Source organism: Pristiophorus japonicus, chromosome 1 (genome assembly GCF_044704955.1).
Source record: "Pristiophorus japonicus isolate sPriJap1 chromosome 1, sPriJap1.hap1, whole genome shotgun sequence".
Lineage (NCBI taxonomy): Eukaryota > Metazoa > Chordata > Chondrichthyes > Pristiophoridae > Pristiophorus > Pristiophorus japonicus.
This window is the reverse complement of record NC_091977.1, coordinates 17288535-17308210: the sequence shown is the minus strand read 5'-3', so window position 1 is coordinate 17308210 and position 19676 is coordinate 17288535.

Genomic DNA, 19676 nt, shown 5'->3' with positions numbered 1-19676 from the left:
GACCTACCGAACTCACCGACCTCTGTGGCCTGCCGAACTCACCGACCTCTGTGGCCTGCCGAACTCACCGATCTCTGTGGCTTGCCGAACTCACCGATCTCTGTGGCCTCCCAAACTCTCGGATTCCTGGCCTCCCGAGCTCACCGACCTCTGTGGTCTCCCGAACTCTCGGATTCCTGGCCTCCCAAACTCACCAACCTCTCAGATCTCCGAACTCCCGACCTCTCAGTACCTCAATGTACTGGTCAGGTGGGCAGAACAGTGGCAAATAGAATTCAATCCGGATAAGTGTGAGGTAATGCATTTGGGGAGGTCTAACAAGGCAAGGGAATACACATTAAATGGTATAACACTGAAAAGTGTAGAGGAACAAAGGGACCTTGGAGTGCAGGTCCACAGATCCCTGAAGTTAGCAGATCAGGTAGATAAGGTGGTTAAGAAGGTGTTATGTGTTAATGCTTGGGGGTCACCAGACACCAGAGGGTGCCGCAGTCGTAGGTCATCGGACTGTACGCATGTGGCATGTGTGTTTGATCACCTGCATATAAGTTGGGTTCTTTGACATTCAGGCACTCTCGAGCTAGAATAAAAATGGATCAGGTTGCACCTGAGTGAGTTTACAGTAACCAGACTCTTGAGTCATTACAATTGGCGACGAGGTAATTTAAGAACCTTCGCATGCACAATGGGCACGGTTGGACTCCTGGAGAGATTCGTGGCGGGTGAGGATTAGGCGGAATTTGTCGACCGCCTAGATCAGTAGTTTGTGGCCAACGGCATGGAGGCAGAGGCCTACGCAGTTAAATGCAGGGCAGTTCTCCTCACCGTTTGTGGCCTGAAAATTTACGGCCTCATGAAGAACCTTCTCTTGCCTGAACGTCTGGCGGAAAAAGGATACGAGGAATTGTGTACGCTGGTGGGTAACCATCTGAAGCCACAAGAGAGGATCATCATATCACGTTACCGTTTCTACACGCATGTTCATGCTGAGGGCCAGGTCGTGTCGGGATTTGTCGCCGATCTGCGACGACTTGCTGAGCACGCTGAAGATATGCTGCGTGATGTCTTTGTGATAGGCATCAGCCATGGTGCGATCCTCAGGAAGCTGTTGGCTGCAGAGACACTGGATTTGAAAAAGGCCATCACGACTGCCCAGGTATGGATCACGATGGATGATAATTTGAGGCAGATATCATCGACGAGTCGGAGTTCCACGCAATTACTGTAAACAAGATGGCGACGTTTTCAGAAAGAGCTGCTTACGCGAAGCTTGCCGCTGCTCAGAGCCCGCGAACTAGTTCGAACCAGATTTTAACCTGTTGGCATTGTGGGGGAAATCATCAGCCTCATCAGTGTCGGTTTAGACAATACTCATGCAATGGATGTTCGAAAGTGGGGCATCTTCACAGGATGTGTCCACAACGGAGCAAGCGTGGTGCTGCTCACCACATGGTTGATGAGGACCAGTTCAGTGATGGCCCGGATACGCAACCCAAGAAGGAAGTGAATGTATCTGTTCCTGAGCAAGAGCCAGCCGCTAGTCGTTAATGTGAAGCTGAATGGCGTCCCTGTATCAATGGAGCTGGACATGGACCCGAGCCAGTCGATAATGAGCCAAAGGACATTCGACAAGCTGTGGGACACTAAGGCTGCGAAACCGAAGCTGAGTCCAGTCAATGCCAGGTTGCTTACTTACACTAAGGAACTCATACTGGTGCTCGGCAGTGCAGCAATCGAGGTGTCATATGACGGTGTGGTTCACAAGCTACCATTATGGATCGTCCCAGGTAATGGTCCATTGCTGTTCGTCAGGAATTGGCTCGAGAAAATCAAGCCGAACTGGAATGATGCCAGGATTTTGTCCTCGGTGGATGATACTTCGTGTGCTCAAGTATTGAAAAAGTTTCCTTCTTTATTTGAACCGGGCATTGGTAATTTTATGGGAGCATAGGTGCAGATTCACCTGGACTCCAATGCAAGGCCTGTCTATCACAAAACTCGGTCTGTTCTGTACATGATGAGGGAGAAGGTTGAAATTGAGCTTGACAGACTCCAGCGTGAAGGGATCATATCACTGGTCGAGTTTAACAAGGGGGTTAGTCCCATTATTCCTGTGTGAAAAGTGATGGCACTGTTCGGATTTGTGGAGACTACAAGGTTACGATTAACCGATTTTTGAAACAGGATCAGTATCCATTACCAAAGGCTGATGACCTGTTCGCCATGCTAGCTGGTGGAAAGTCGTTCACTAAACTGGATTTGACGTCGGCCTATAAGACACATGAGCTTGTCGACACTTCGAAGAAACTCACCTGCATCAACACCCAAAAAGGACTGTTCGTCTACAACAGGTGTCCTTTTGGGATTCATTCGGCTGCAGCCATATTTCAGAGGATCATGGAGAGTTTACTGAAGTCCATTCCTAGCACTGTCGTGTTTCAAGCTGACATTTTGGTCACAGGTCGCAACACTGCTGAACATCTGAACAATCTTGAAGAAGTCCTACAGCGTCTAGATGAAGTGGAACTCAGGCTGAAATGCTCGAAGTGTGTATTCATGGCACCTGAAGTCGAATTCCTTGGGAGGAAGATTGCTGCTGATGGCATCAGGCCCACTGATTCAAAAACCGAGGTCATCAAAAATGCACCCAGGCATCAGAGTGTGTTTGTTACTTGGATTACTCAACTACTTTGGTAACTTCTTACCCAGATTGAGCACTTTACTCGAGCCTGTGTTACAAGAAAAGGCAACAAGTGGGTCTGGGGTGCATCTCAAGATAGAGCCTTTGAGGAAGCCAAGAATCTGCAATGTTCAAACAAGTTGCTTGTTCATTATGATCCGTGTAAGCGTCTTATGATGCTTCATCATATGGGGTTGGCTGCGTACGCCAACAAGCAAATGAATCGGGCAAGCTACAACCTGTTGCGTATGCTTCGAGAAGTCTGTCTAAAGCGGAAAGAGCTTACTGTATGGTAGAGAAAGAAGCTTTGGCCTGTGTGTATGGGATAAAAAAAATGTACCAGTACCTGTTTGGTCTTCGTTTTGAACTAGAAACGAATTACAAGCCACTCATTTCATTATTTGCGGAAAACAAAGGTATTAATACCAATGCATCGTCCCGCATTCAAAGGTGAATGCTGACATTGTCTGCCTATGATTATGTCATCCATCATCGACCTCATACTGAGAATTGTGCCGATGCACTGAGTCATCTGCCCTTACCCACAACTGAGATGGAGACGCCTCAAGCTGCAGATCTACTGTTAGCAATAGAAGCTTTTGGGAGTGAAGGAATCCCTGTCACTGCTCAATAAGTTAGGATCTGGACCAGCCATGACCCTATTTTATCAGTTGTGAAACGGTGTATACTCAGTGGTGATTGGTCTGCCATACCTATGGAGATGCGCGAGGAGACCGAACCTTACAACCGTCGCAAGGATAAGCTGTCCATTCAATCAGACTATTTACTGTGGGGTAATCGTGTAATCATAACAAAGGTTGAGAAAAGTTTGTACTCATCCTGGTACTGTCATGATGAAGTCCATTGCCAGGTCTCATGTATGATGGCCTGGAATTGACTCTGATCTGGAATCATGTGTGCATCAGTGCAGTACCAGCGGAATTTCCGCTGAGTCTTTGGTTGTGGCCATCCAAACCATGGTTGAGGATCCACATTGATTTTGCGGGCCCGTTCCTAGGAAAGATGTTTTTCTCGTAGTAGATGCATATTCTAACTGGATAGAGTATGTTATTATGTCATCGAGCACATCTACAGCTACCATTGAGAGCCTTATATCATGTTTGCTACTCATGGTTTGCTTGACATTGTTGTGAGCGACAACGGATCTTGCTTCACAAGTCTTGAGTTCCAGGAGTTCATGAAACTCAATGGCATCAGACATGTGAGATCAGCTCCATTCAAGCCTGTTTCTAATGGTCAAACAGTGTGCCATTCAAACGATCAAGCAAAGTATGAAACGTGTAACTCAGGGCTCACTGCAGAGACGGTTGTCATGTATATTGCTCAGTTACAGGTCAAGACCTCATAGGCTTACTGGGTTTCCTCCTGCTGAACTAATGATGAAGAGAAATCTCAAGACCATGCTTTCTCTTGTTCATCCTGATTTGAATGATTGTGTTGAAAACAGACGTTAAAGTCAGCAATGGTGTCATGATCGTGTTGCCGTGTCACATGACATCTCGGTCAATGATCCGGTTTATGTACTGAACTATGGTCAAGGTCCAAAGTGGATCGCCAGCACTGTTACAGCCAAGGAGGGTAACAGAGTGTTTATTGTTGTGCTCAAGAATGGGCAAACATGCAGGAAACACCTTGACCAGGTTAAACTGCGGCACACGGATTAACTGGAAACGAGTGAGGAAGATGCAGTCAGTGACCAAAACACCCTTGGTCACTCATCAGAGGACCCTGCTGACATTACTGACTCTGAACCTTCAGTCTCTGATGTGGTCATGACCACTCCCATCAGATCGGCTGCTCAGCCCTCAGTCTCAACGGGCTCAGAACGCTTGCCCAGAGCCAAAGTTGAACTGAGACGATCAACTCGTGAGAGGAAAGCCCCAGACCGTCTTAATTTGTAAAAAAACTGTTGTTAAGATTTTAAAAGGGGGATGTTGTTATGTATTAATGCTTGGGGGACACCAGACACCAGAGGGCACTGCGGTCAGAGGTCATCGGGCTGTACGCATGTGGCATGTGTGCTTGGTCACCTGTATATAAGCTGCGTGTCTTTGTCACGCTGGCACTCTCGGGCTGGAATAAAGATGGATCAGGTTGCACCTGAGTGAGTTTACAGTAACCAGACTCTTGCGTCATTACAGAAGGCATATGGAATACTTGCCTTTATGAGTTGAGGCATGGAATACAAAACCGTTATGCTTGAACTGTATAAACACTGGTCAGGTCACAGCTGGAGTACTTTGTGCAGTTCTGGTCACCCCATTACAGGAATGATGTGATTGCACTGGAAAGGATGCAGAGGAGATTTACAAGAATGTTGTCTGGACTGGAGAATTTTGCCTATGAGGAAAGATCTGAGATGCTGGGTCTGTTTTCTTTGGAACAGAGGAGCCTGAGGGGAGACCTGATTGAGGTGTATAAAATTATGAAGGGCCTGGATAGAGTGGATAGGAAGGACCTTTTTGCCTTGGCAGAGGGGTCAACAACCAGGGGGCATAAATTTAAAGTAATTGGGGGGAGATTTAGAGGAGATGTGAGGGGAAATTTCTTCACTCAGAGGGTTGTGGGGGTCTAGAATTCACTGCCTGAAAGGGTGGTAGAGGCAGGAACCCTCACCACATTTAAAAAATACTTGGATGTGCACTTGAAGTGCCGTAACCTACAGGGCTATGGACCAAGAGCTGGAAGGTGGGATTAGGCTGGATAGCTCTTGGTCGGCCGGCACAGACATGATGGGCCAAAATGGCCTCCTTCCATGCTGTAAATTTCTATGATTCCCTCTCTGCCTGCACACTGTTAAGCTGCGGGGTGACCATCTTTAGAAATATGCTAGCCACGAAGCTCTCAGCCTCACGTTGGGCCACACAGCCTAGCCTGTCCTTCAGCTCGAATGTTTTACTCACATGTTCCTAATTACTCTCTCCTGGTTCAATCGCTTTGCATCTTTTAGCTTTCCCGTTACCTGCAGTGGCTAAAGCACAATTTCTGACTGCTACTCTACTCTCTTCCCTTGCTTTTGTTTTTGAACTACAATTTCCATCTGAGCCCCACCCCCCCTTTACTCGTTTAAGGTCGTTGGACTGTCTTAATGATGTCGTTGTACGAAGGCGGCACAGCTAAACTACCTTGTGACCCAGCGGTGATATTTGTAATGGATGGCTCCTTTATCGCCAAGGTTGTTTTACATCACTTGCGTAAAGAGGCAGCCAAATTGCCAAACAAGCACTTTCTCAGACAGAAATAAATGTCCCGATTAAATGTATTACCTCAGCATGTGGCCCTATTGCAGACAACAACCAGCAGGGAGCAGTTCAGCGAGTAATCACATGGTAAAAATAGTCAAAAAACGTTCCTTAATAGAACGGGATATTAATACCTCATGAGCTAATTTTAACAAACAGTTTAGGAGATAGAGAGGAGGGGGAATTACCTTCTGTTTCCAACGTATCATTCTGATCTTGTCTCCTGTCCAGATACACCAGGAGCGCACAAGGCAAGACTCAAATCTGTGTTCCCTACAGTGAGGAAAGTACCGAGAATTCTGAGTCCTACATTGGAGGGACAAGGGTAGACTTTCATCTTTTTTTCATTATTCTTGAGATATGGGTGTCGCTGGCAAGGCCGGCATTTATTGCCCATCCCTAATTACTTTTGAGAAGATGGTGGTGAGCCGCCTTCTTGAACCGCTGCAGTCCCGTGTGGTGAAGTAACTCCCACAGCACTGTTAGAGAGGGAATTCCAGGATTTTGACCCAGCAACGATGAAGGAACGGGGCTATATTTCCAAGTCAGGATGGTGTGTGACTTGGTGAGGAACGTGGAGGTGGTGGTTTTACAATGGGGCTGCTGCCCTGGTCTTTCTAGATGGTAGAGGTTGCGGATTTGTAAGGTGCTGCCGAAGAAGCCTTAGTGAGTTGCTGCAGCCACAGGGCATCGGTGGTGGGGGGAGTGAATGTTCAAGGTGGTGGATGGGATGCCAATCAAGCGGGCTGCTTTGTCCTGGATGGTGTTGAGCTTCTTGAGTGTTGTTGGAGCTGCACTCATCCAGGCAAGTGGAGAGTATTCCATCACACTCCTGACTCGTGCCTTTTAGATGGTGGAAAGGCTTTGGGGAGTCAGGAGGTGAGACACTTGCTGCAGAATACCCAGCCTCTGACCCATTCTTGCAGCCACAGTATTTATGTGGCTGGCCCAGTTAAGTTTCTGGTCAATGGTGACCCCCAGGATGTTGACAGTAGGGGATTCGACGATGGTAATGCCATTGAATGTCTAGGGGCTGTGGTTAGACTCTCGATTGTTGGAGATAGTCATTGCCTGGCACTTATGTGGTGCGTGAATGTTACTTGCCACTTATCAGCCCAAAGCAGAATGTTGTCCTGAATCTTTGCCGCCTGGTGTTAAATGTAGCCTAGGGGTAAAGCGCAAAAGAAAAATCTGATAGAGAGGTCAGCACATCCCTTCGGGAACCTTTTGGATTTTTTTATGCAACAATAAGAACTTGCATTTATATAGCGCCTTTATTGACCTCCGGATGTTCCAAAGCACTTTACAGCCAATGAAGTACTTTTGGCTAGGATAGATTGGCGAATGATACTTAAGGGGTTGACTGTGGATGGGCAATGGTAGACATTTAGAGACCGCATGGATGAACTACAACAATTGTACATTCCTGTCTGGCGTAAAAATAAAAAAGGGAAGGTGGCTCAACCGTGGCTATCAAGGGAAATCAGGGATAGTATTAAAGCCAAGGAAGTGGCATACAAATTGGCCAGAAATAGCAGTGAACCTGAGGACTGGGAGAAATTTACAACTCAGCAGAGGAGGACAAAGGGTTTGATTAGGGCGGGGAAAATAGAGTACGATGGGAAGCTTGCAGGGAACATTAAGACAGACTGCAAAAGTTTCTCTAGATATGTAAAGAGAAAAAGGTTAGTAAAGACAAATGTAGGTCCCCTGCAGTCAGAATCAGGGGAAGACATAACGGGGAACAAAGAAATGGCAGACAAATTGAACAAGTACTTTGGTTCTGTATTCACTAAGGAGGACACAAACAACCTTCCGGATATAAAAGGGGTCAGAAGGTCTAGTAAGAAGGAGGAACTGAGGGAAATCCTTATTAGTCAGGAAATTGTGTTGGGGAAATTAATGGGATTGAAGGCCGATAAATCCCCAGGGCCTGATGGACTGCATCCCAGAGTACTTAAGGAGGTGACCTTGGAAATAGCGGATGCATTGACAGTCATTTTCCAACATTCCATAGACTCTGGATCAGTTCCTATGGAGTGGAGGGTAGTCAATGTAACCCCACTTTTTAAAAAAGGAGGGAGAGAGAAAACAGGGAATTATAGACCGGTCAGCCTGACCTCAGTAGTGGGTAAAATGATGGAATCAATTATTAAGGATGTCATAGCAGTGCGTTTGGAAAGAGGTGACATGATAGGTCCAAGTCAGCATGGAAAGGGAAATCATGCTTGACAAATCTTCTGGAATTTTTTGAGGATATTTCCAGTAGAGTAGACCAGGGAGAACCAGTTGATGTGGTATATTTGGACTTTCAGAAAGCTTTCGACAAGGTCCCACACAAGAGATTAATGTGCAAAGTTAAAGCACATGGGATTGGGGGTAGTGTGCTGACATGGATTGAGAACTGGTTGGCAGACAGGAAGCAAACAGCAGGAGTAAATGGGTAGTTTTCAGAATGGCAGGGAGTGACTAGTGGGGTACCGCAAGGTTCTGTGCTGGGGCCCCAGCTGTTTACATTGTACATTAATGATTTAGACGAGGGGATTAAATGTAGTATCTCCAAATTTGCGGATGACACTAAGTTGGGTGGCAGTGTGAGCTGCGAGGAGGATGCTATGAGGCTGCAGAGTGACTTGGATAGGTTAGGTGAGTGGGCAAATGCATGGCAAATGAAGTATAATGTGGATAAATGTGAGGTTATCCACTTTGGTGGTAAAAACAGAGAGACAGACTATTATCTGAATGGTGACAGATTAGGAAAAGTGGAAGTGCAACGAGACCTGGGTGTCATGGTACATCAGTCATTGAAGGTTGACATGCAGGTACAGCAGGCGGTTAAGAAAGCAAATGGCATGTTGGCCTTCATAGCGATGGGATTTGAGTACAGGGGCAGGGAGGTGTTGCTACAGTTGTACAGGGCCTTGGTGGGGCCACACCTGGAGTATTGTGTACAGTTTTGGTCTCCTAACTTGAGGAAGGACATTCTTGCTATTGAGGGAGTGCAGCGAAGGTTCACCAGACTGATTCCCGGGATGGCGGGACTGACATATCAAGAAAGACTGGATCAACTGAGCTTGTATTCACTGGAGTTCAGAAGAATGAGAGGGGATCTCATAGAAACGTTTAAAATTCTGACGGGTTTAGACAGGTTAGATGCAGGAAGAATGTTCCCAATGTTGGGGAAGTCCAGAACCAGGGGTCATAGTCTAAGGATAAGGGGTAAGCCATTTAGGACCGAGATGAGGAGAAACTTCTTCACCCAGAGAGTGCTGAACCTGTGGAATTCTCTACCACAGAAAGTTGTTGAGACCAATTCACTAAATATATTCAAAAAGGAGTTAGATGTAGTCCTTACTACTAGGGGGATCAAGGGGTATGGCGAGAAAACAGGAATGGGGTACTGAAGTTGCATGTTCAGCCATGAACTCATTGAATGGCGGTGAAGGCTCGAAGGGCCGAATGGCCTACTCTTGCACCTATTTTCTATGTTTCTATGTTTCTGTGAAGTGAAATCACTGTTGTAATTTGGGAAACACCGCTGACAATTTGCGCACAGCAAGCTCCCACAAATAGCAATGTGATAATGCCCAAATAATCTCTTTTAGTGATGTTGGTTGAGGGATAAATATTGGCCCAGGACTCCCCTGCTCTTCTTCCAATAGTGACGTGGGATCTTTTACGTTCACTTGAGAGAGCAGATGGGGCCTCGAACAGTGTGAACCGCCATCACCACTACCACCACCTCTCCCAGGGCCCCGTGCATCCTCCATACACATTGTAATGAGATCATGTATAGCGCCTTCTAGCTCGGAGGTATCAATATACTGTACAGCTCCCTCTAGCTAGGAGGTATAGGGAGCTGTATTGAGAGAGAGGGTCTGTGAAGGAACGCCATCTTAACGTTCCACATGGCTGTCTGAGATCTCCCAAATAAATAGAGTTAAGTTGAACTCAGAGTGTTCAAGAGACTATAAAATACATGGTGTCAGAAGCGGAGACTTCTGATCTTTCGTCAAACGCATCTGTGACCGAAATATTGGAACTGTAAGACTTTTTTGAGCTGATCAAAATAGACGTTAAGCAGTACAGTGCAGAGCGTGCTTCCTACACATCGCGCATGGATCCGTGAAGGGTGATATATAGTCATAGCTTGTAAACTAATCTAGAGGCATTTATAAAGTGAACTTAAAGTGGCCTAAGTTATTGTAGAGCCTTGATTGAAAAAGATATTTTACTATTAGTCTTGTTCTCGTCCTCTGGTTATTTGAACTGTATTCAAGTCTGTGACAAACTCAAAGTCCTAAACTATCATGACCACCATAGTGCCAACTCCCGTGCATATTCCCCTCCCACCTCCATTGCAGGTGACTGGAGATTTGAAAGCCAACTGGAAAAAATTCAAACAACTGTGGGGCAGCTATGAAATTTTCACGACTATTGTGGAAAAACCAGATAGAGTTAGGGTTGCCATTGGCAGCGATGCCCTAGATAACCACAATAATCTTCCCTACAAATCAGAGGAAGACAAGCAGGAAATTGAGATTATGTTGAAGCTCTGAGAAGATCACTGTAAAGGTAAAACCAACATCATCTATGAACGATACTGTTATGTCTTCAGATGCTCTGATAATGACTCCACGAGACAATGTGTTGTACTTGAACTGTAGTGACCTTAGTCCATTTAATGTAACTCCAGAGTGAGGATCACACCTGGTGGCCTGGCTTTTATACTAGGCCTAGCACACCTGTACAGGTAACCTACAAGTCTCCCACTGCAGTGCCCTCTGGTGGCACACCTTATAATAGTACAAGCAGTAACCATGTAGGATACATGACAGATACCAGTTTAACAACTGCGTACAAGGGGACGAGCGGTTTGACAGATATCTCATGACAGGGAGAGAGCTACATCGTCATGTGATTTCGGAAATTTGAGGGATGATTTCATCAGAGACCGCATAGTCTGCAGAATATCTGATAACACTCTGTATAAGAGGCTGTTGCAAGAATCTATCCTAACGCTCGATAAATGTGTGATACTCTGTAAAGCTATAGTTGCGCAAATGAAATCCATGAAGCTCACTAAAACAGACTCTGAAGATGTCAAAGCTGTCAGACAGAAACCCGACCCACAAAGAAAGAATTCACAAAGAGTTGACGAACAATTGCAGATATTGTGGCAAAAGACATGAGCTGTCAAAAACTAAATGCCCAGAATATGGGAAGACCTGTATAGTTGCAGCAAAATAAATCACTTTTCTCAAAAGTGCAGACAAAGTGGATCGAGGCACAAGTCTACACATAACTCTAAATATAAGGGCAAGTCAAAAGTTCATGCACTATATAAAGAGTTATGATTCTGATTTTGACGTCATGACTGTAAAGATGCTTGGTAAAGTTGATCGCACAATCAAGGACAAATCTGACAGAAAGTATCCTAACAAGATTATGGCTACCTTCTCCATTAAAGGTCAAATAGTAAAAATGCAAATAGATTGTGGGGCTACATGCAATGCGCTACCTCTTAGATACTTACCAAAAGGCTTAAAGATAAAAGAATTTAAGACAATACTGTCCAGAAGGGTGCCAATAGCGATCAAACAAACGCTAAAAGAGAAACTCGATCGTTTGGAAAATTGACAAATCATCATGAAAGTGGTTGAACCGACGGACTGGGTATCCAGTCTAGTGACTGTACAAAAACCAAATGGAAAGATACGAGTATGTATCAACCTTCAACATGTGAACAATGCCCTGAAACATGGACACTATCCTGTGATTGATGACATCTTGCCACAGATGTTAAATGTAAAGGTCTTCACTAAAGCAGACTGCAAGGAGGGTTTTTTGCAATGTGAACTAAACACAGAGTCCTCCTATCTCACGACCTTCCAGACTCCATGGGGACGATATTGATATAATACATTTGGCATCAGTCCTGCCCCAGAAATCTTCCAGCAGAAGCTAGACCAGAACCTCAAGGGTCTAGATGTGCCTACAAGATTGCAGATGATATCTTGATCACTGGATGTGGTGAGACACTTAAAGAGGCCAATCACAATCATGAGGCAAACTTACGCAAATTCATGCAGAGATGCAGAGAGCAAAACATCAAATTAAACTTCGATAAGTTTAAATACAAGAGTTCCCAAGCAAAATATATGGTTTCACATACTGTCTAGTGATGGACTCAAATCCAACCCAGGCAAAGTGGTCGCAATCAACGAAATGCAGAAACCGCAGGATGTCACAGGTGTACGATTTGTCAGCATGACAAAGTACCTCGCAAAATTCTTGCCAGATCTTTCAGACCTCAGTGAGCCTCTGCGATGGCTTATCATAAAGACACGGTCTGGAAATGGACTGAAGAACAAGACAAAGCGTTTGAAGCTATCAAACAACACGTGACAGATTCTCTGGTGCCCAGGTACTTTGACCATAAACTTGCAACCGAAGGTCAAGGAGATACTTCAAGCAAGGGTCTTGGGTTCGTCCTTCTGCAACAGGAACAACCAATTGCATACGTGAGCCGAGCGCTCACTCCAGCAGAAACGCAATATTCCCAAATCGAAAAGGAGCTGCTCGCTCAAGTCTTCGGAATGGAACAAAACTATCAATATGTATATGGTCACAAGATCATGCTATGGACAGACCATAAGCCTTTGGTTGCTATGTGATGCAAGCCGTTATCTTCAGCACCCAAGCGACTACAACATCTGCTCATTCGGCTCAACCAATATGACGTCGAAATGTACCTAGCAGACACCCTCTCATGCACATACCTCGAAAATGTGGAGAGATCACTGACAGAAATTGCAGTGAAATGCATCCACATGGTGGACTTTCTCCCACTCTCCAAACAAGACTGACTACCATACAACGCGCAACTGCAAGCGACTCCACACTACAACTGGTCAGACAACAAATCACAACGGGATGGCCAGAAACGACACCTTCAAAGTTCGTGACGAATTCACAACACAGGATGGCATAGTCTTCAAAGGCTATCGCTGTGTCATACCAAAATCCCTGAGATCCGACATTGGTCAGCGACTTCATGCTGCTCACACTGGCATCGAGAGCACTCTTCGATGTGCCAGAGAATCCGTTTACTGGCCAGGACTGAAAAGTGACATATAAGACTATGTTTCAAAGTGTGAAACATGTAACACCTATCAGTCGAGCTAACCAAAAGAAACCATTGATAAGTCACAACCTCCTCAGAGACTAGGAAAAAATTGGTTGTGACATGTTCACACGCGATGGTAAAGACTACTTATGCACAGTGGACTACTACTCGGACTATTTCGAGATAGACAATCTGCATGGAAAGAAAGATGCCACTGTCATCATCAAATACCTCAAGAAACACTTCTCTAACCACGGTATTCCAGACAAGGTTCAATCCAATAATGGACCTCCCTTCAACTCACAACAGTTCACAAACTTTGCCACAGAATATGGATTCGATCACGCAACAAGCTCACCAGAATATCCACAAAGCAACGGAAAGGTTGAGAATGCACTTAAGCTCGCAAAGCGTTTAATCAAGAAGAGAAAGAAAGACTGTGGTGACTTTTACATGAACCTCCTCATCTGGCGAAACACACCAACTGAAGGCCTTGATAGTTCGTCAGCAAAACGCTTACTCAGTCGCCGCACAAAGACAAACATCCCAATCGCAAATGAACTACTCAAACCAAGAATCATACACGACGTCATCGTCAACAAAGAAAGGAACCATGCCAAACAAGCACACTGCCACAACAGAGGTGCTACAGCACTTCCTACACTGCAGGAACGAGAAACAGTGAGACTCAAACACACAGGAGAAAGCAAAGAGTGGCAAAAATCTCAGGTTAAGAAACAAGTCGACACTCGGTCATATCAGGTCATTACAGACGATAACCGTGAGTGTCGAAGAAATAGGAAACATCTGAGAAAGAGCACCAAGACATTCATCGAAACTCCAGAGATCTCGGGAACACCCACACACGATCCGCTGCCAGCACAGCCAACTAACACGCGAAACAGCACTTCAACGACAACACGTGAGAACAAGGATATGTTGCCTGATATTTCCCCTCAGAGCACTGATAAAGGGACTAAAGCGATCAGTGCACAGAGCACAACTGAAACAACCAGTTTGAGGCGAAGCAACAGAATCCGCACAACACCAAAATACCTGGAGCACTATGTACAGAAATAAGAAATCATGGACACTGGACACTTGGATAAAGAATTAATAAGACAAGAGTTTTGTTGTTTGTTAAACTTGTACTTGTTTAATACATGTATTCATAAGAAGTTAACTACCCGTTTATATTGAAGCTAACTTTAAATCATTTTTGTTTCTTATGAAAGGAAAGGTGTAACGCGATAATGTATAGCGCCCTCTAGCTAGGAGGTATAGGGAGCTGTATTGAGAGAGAGGGTCTGTGAAGGAACCACATATTTTATAGTCTCTTTGCTTCTTGAATGATTCGGGAAGAATGAATGATTGATCTGTTCCAGGTCAGAGGTGAGAGCGAGGTGCAGTTTAAGGGCTGATAACCACTGATCCAGCTTCATAAAGGATGGCCTCTTTTCAGGATTCAGGTCGCAGCACATGACAGCAATTGGAAAGAAGGCAACTGGACATTCTTCAAGGCAGTAATGATCCAAGAAAACCGGGACATTCAGACCAAAATTTGAAACCTTGGGCAGGTAATCTGCGCCTGCGTTTACTCTACCAATCAGCTCACATAGCGTAATTCCAAATGAAAAGATGTGAACTGTCTCGCCAAAGTTTTTTCCGTTAATCAAGTCCGAAGCCATCCAGTAAGGGTTTCCCACCATGGTGTAGCGTTTTTCCTGTCTGGCTTCCTCATGGTGGGATGGTGCTCTGATGACTGATTGTCTGTCTACTTTTCATCATCAATCATTAGTCGAGACAATCCGAAATCTTATGAGTTCAAATCTCGATGGATAACGCTCACACTATTACACAACTCACACCCATACACATTATTACACACATTCACTCCCATACACACTATTACACAACTCACACTCCACACACACTATTATACAACTCACACCCCATACACACTATTACACAACTCACATCTCATACACACTATTACACACACTCACACCCCATACACACTATTTCACAACTCACATTCCATACACACTATTACACAACTCACACTCCATACACACTATTACACAACTCACACTCCATACACATAAGAACATAAGAATTAGGAACAGGAGTAGGCCATCTAGCCCCTTGAGCCTGCTCCGCCATTCAACAAGATCATGGCTGATCTGGCCGTGGACTCAGCTCCACTTACCCGCCCGCTCCCCGTAACCCTTAATTCCCTTATTAGTTAAAAATCTATCTATCTGTGATTTGAATACATTCAATGAGCTAGCCTCAACTGCTTCCTTGGGCAGAGAATTCCACAGATTCACAACCCTCTGGGAGAAGAAATTCCTTCTCAACTCGGTTTTAAATTGGCTCCCCCGTATTTTGAGGTTGTGCCCCCTAGTTCTAGTCTCCCCGACTAGTGGAAGCAACCTCTCTGCCTCTATCTACACACTATTACACAACTCACACCCCATACACACTATTACACACACTTACCCCATACACACTATTACACAACTCACACCCCATACACACACTCACCCCATACACACTATTACACACACTCACCCCATACACACTATTATGCAACTCACACTCCATACATACTATTACACAACTCACACCCCATACACACCATTACACACATTCACCCCCATACACACTATTACACACACTCACACCCCATACACATAAGAACATAAGAATTTGGAACAGGAGTAGGCCATCTAGCCCCTCGAGCCTGCTCCGCCATTCAACAAGATCATGGCTGATCTGGCCGTGGACTCAGCTCCACTTACCCGCCCGCTCCCCGTAATCCTTAATTCCCTTATTGGTTAAAAATCTATCTATCTGTGATTTGAATACATTCAATGAGCTAGCCTCAACTGCTTCCTTGGGCAGAGAATGCCACAGATTCACAACCCTCTGGGAGAAGAAATTCCTTCTCAACTCGGTTTTAAATTGGCTCCCCCGTATTTTGAGGCTGTGCCCCCTAGTTCTAGTCTCCCCGACCAGTGAAAACAACCTCTCTGCCTCTATCTACACACTATTACACACTCACTCCCCATACACACTATTACACAACTCACACCCCATACATACTATTACACACACTCACACCCCATACATACTATTACACACATGACACAAGCACACTTGCCCCTCAATACAAACACACCCTCATACCCGACACAAACACACACTCATACCTGACACCCCCATACACACACACTCACTCCCATACATAGACCCACTCTACCCCTGCCACACAGGCTCAGGTGAATGCACTTACACACAGACACAAACATCCAAACATCCATTCCTTCCACACATATGCACAGCAACATACATTTACACACAAAAACACACGTACACATACACACAAATATATACTTAAACACAAAATATTCTCACACCCATATAAAAACACATTTTTTACATTCGGTAATGGGATGTGGACATTGCTGGCAAGGCCAGCATTTATTGCCCATCCCTAATTACCCTTGAGAAGATGGTGGTGAGTTGCCTTCTTGAATCGTTGCAGTCCGTGTGGTGAAGGTACTCCCACAGTGCTGTTAGGGAAGGAGTTACAGGATTTTGACCCAGCGACAATGAAGGAATGGCCGATATATTTCCAAGTCAGGATGGTGAGTTACTTGGAGAGAAATGTGGAGGTGATGGTGTTCCCATGCACCTGCTACCCTTGTCCTTCAAGGCGGTAGAGGTTGTGGGTTTGGGTGCTGCCGAAGAATATTTGTATAAACACACCTTTATCTCTGGAACTTGGCAACTCCATGAATGGAATAATTTCTGTGAATTGCTCTGAGCCGACTCGCTGATAGGTTTTGTTGTTTCTCAGAACGAGATATTGGCTGGGTTCTGGGCTCCTGCCCCCAGCCATTCGTTCCTGGGTTGTGTGGCGGGGCGGGGGGGAGGGCTGGTCCTCCAGGATAATTACGGCGATTGCAATGATTTTTAATTCACCTCTCATCGTGCACACTGGGCATTCAGGGCTTCACCCGACACTCAGGCAGTCCGGTCACTGAGTATTGACAGCCTCGTTAACCATGAAGGGGGTGTGGATGGAAGCTGAGAGTCACAGCCGAGCCCATTCCTGTCGACACCTAAAGACCAGACGCACACTTGCAACAGAAGTCAGTGGGCAGCAGTCAGTAGTGCCTGCCGATAGTTCTCTCTCTCTCTCTCTCTCTCTCTCTCGCCCAGCGACACTGAGGCAGATTGTAGCACCCCCTGCTGCTGTCCTGGGTGAGCCCTGCTAACTCTGCACTCACAGGGGAGGGTGCAAAGCCTGGAGCCTTCCTGGTCTGCTCACTGCCAGACCAGACTTCTACCCCACGGGCCAGCGGGAGATCTTGCTCTGTGCAGACGTTGAACAATATTTCTCACCTGAAACATTTGAATGCTCGCCAAAAGATTTCTATTTGTACCTTTATATATTTCTTTTTTATTGTTATTACAGGTTTCTACAATGTGCAAGGATTTATTTCACGAGGTCAATGGAGTCGATGTTAAAAGAAAGACTTGGATTTCTATAGCACCTTTCACGACCACCGGACTTCCCAAAGTGCTTTAGAGCACTCTTGGAGTGTAGTTGCTGTTGTAACATGGGAAACATGAACAGCCAATTTGCGCACAGCAAGCTCCCACGAACAATAACATGGTGATGACCAGATAATCTGTTTTTGGTTGAGGGATAAATATTGGCCAGGACACCGGGGATAACTCCCCTGCTCTTCTTTGCAATAGTGCCATGGGATCATTTACGTCCACCTGAGAGTGCAGACGGGGCCTCGGTTTAACGTCTCATCTCCTATACTGTACTGGAGTGTCCGCCTAGATTTATGTGCTCATGTCCCTGGAGTGGGACTTGAACTCACAACATTAGTGGCCTCACAATGGCCCCGGCAGCCTCACCGCCCCATTACCACCGGCGATGCCACCATTTTGAAAGGGGCCTACCTCCGGGTGTCCAAAGCGCAGGCCTGACTCACGCGATCGGCCCCTTTTAATGTGGAAATCAGGATCCTACGACGGACGGCGATCGCCATTTTACGTATGAGCCGGTCGGAGCCTTTAATGGAAAGCTAGATAAACACATGAGGGAGAAAGGAATAGAAGATTATGCGAATAGGACTAGATGAGGTAGGGTGGGAAGAGGCTCGTGTGGAGCATAAACACCAGCATCAACCAGTTGGGTCGAATGGCCTGTGTCTGTACTGTAGTTCTAGCCGCCACAGTATTGGCTAAGACCAGTTCCACGGGCGATGCAGGAGACGAGGTCCAGCCAGAGGAAAGCCCTGAATTATTCTTGTGGATCCCAGAGGAGCAGGGCGCACCTCCTGGGCCCACAGAAATAATCTGCTGCCCTGGGAGACACCCCCCCACACCTCACCCTCAGGGGAACGTCCCACTCTCTCATCCTCCCGTTCCCCACCCCCACCCCCTCACCTTCCCGTTCCCCGCTCCCCTGCCACTCACCCAGTCATCCTCCCCCTCCTGTTCCCCGCTTCCCCCCCCCCCACCCCACTCCTGCCTGGCCTCTCACATTCTACCCCACGTAAACTTGAGGTCATCCAAAACTTGGCTGCCCATGTCCTAACTCACACCAAGTCCAGCTCACCCATCACCCCCTGTGCTCGCTGACCTACATTGGCTCCCAATTAAGCAACTCTTCGATTACAAAGTTCTCATCCTTGTTTACAAATCCCTCCATGGCCTCGCCCCTCCCTATTTCTGTAATCTCCTCCAGCCCCACGACACCCCGAGATATCTGCATTCATCAAATTTTGCTCTCTTGAGCAACCCTACTTGTAATCGCTCAACCATTGGTGGTCGTGCCTTCTGTTGCCTAAGCCCCAAGCTCTGGAACCACAAAAGGTTACTGCACAAGGTAAAAGTTCACGGGGTTGGGGGTTAATATATTAGCATGGATAGAAGATTGGCTGACCATCAGAAAACAGAGAGTCGGGATAAATGGTTCATTCTTTGGTTGGCAATCAGTAACGAATGGGGTGCCACAGGGATCAGAGCTGGGACCTCAACTATTTACAATCTATATTAACGACTTAGAAGAGGGGACTGAGTGTAACGTAGCCTAGTTTGTTGACGATACAAAGATGGGAAGAAGGGCAATGTGTAAGGAAGACATAAAGAGGCTGCAAAAGGATATAGACAGGCTAAGTGAGTGGGCAAGAATTTGGCAGATGGAGTATAATGTTGGAAAGTGTGAGGTCAAAGAGCAAGTTATTATTTAATTGGAGAAAGATTGCAAAGTGCTGCAGTACAGTGGGACCTGGGGGTACTTGTGCATGAAACACAAAAGGATAGTATGCAGTAAAGCAAGTGATCAGGAAATCCAATGGAATCTTGGCCTTTATTGCAAAGGGAATGGAGTATAAAAGCAGGGAAGTCTTGTTACAGCTGTGCAGGGTATTGGTGAGGCCACACCTGGAATACTGCGTGCAGTTTTGGTTTCCATATTTACAGAAAGGATATACTTGCTTTGGAGGCAGTTCAGAGAATGTTCACTAGGTTGATCCCGGGGGTGAGGGGGTTGACTTATGAGGAAAGGTTGAGT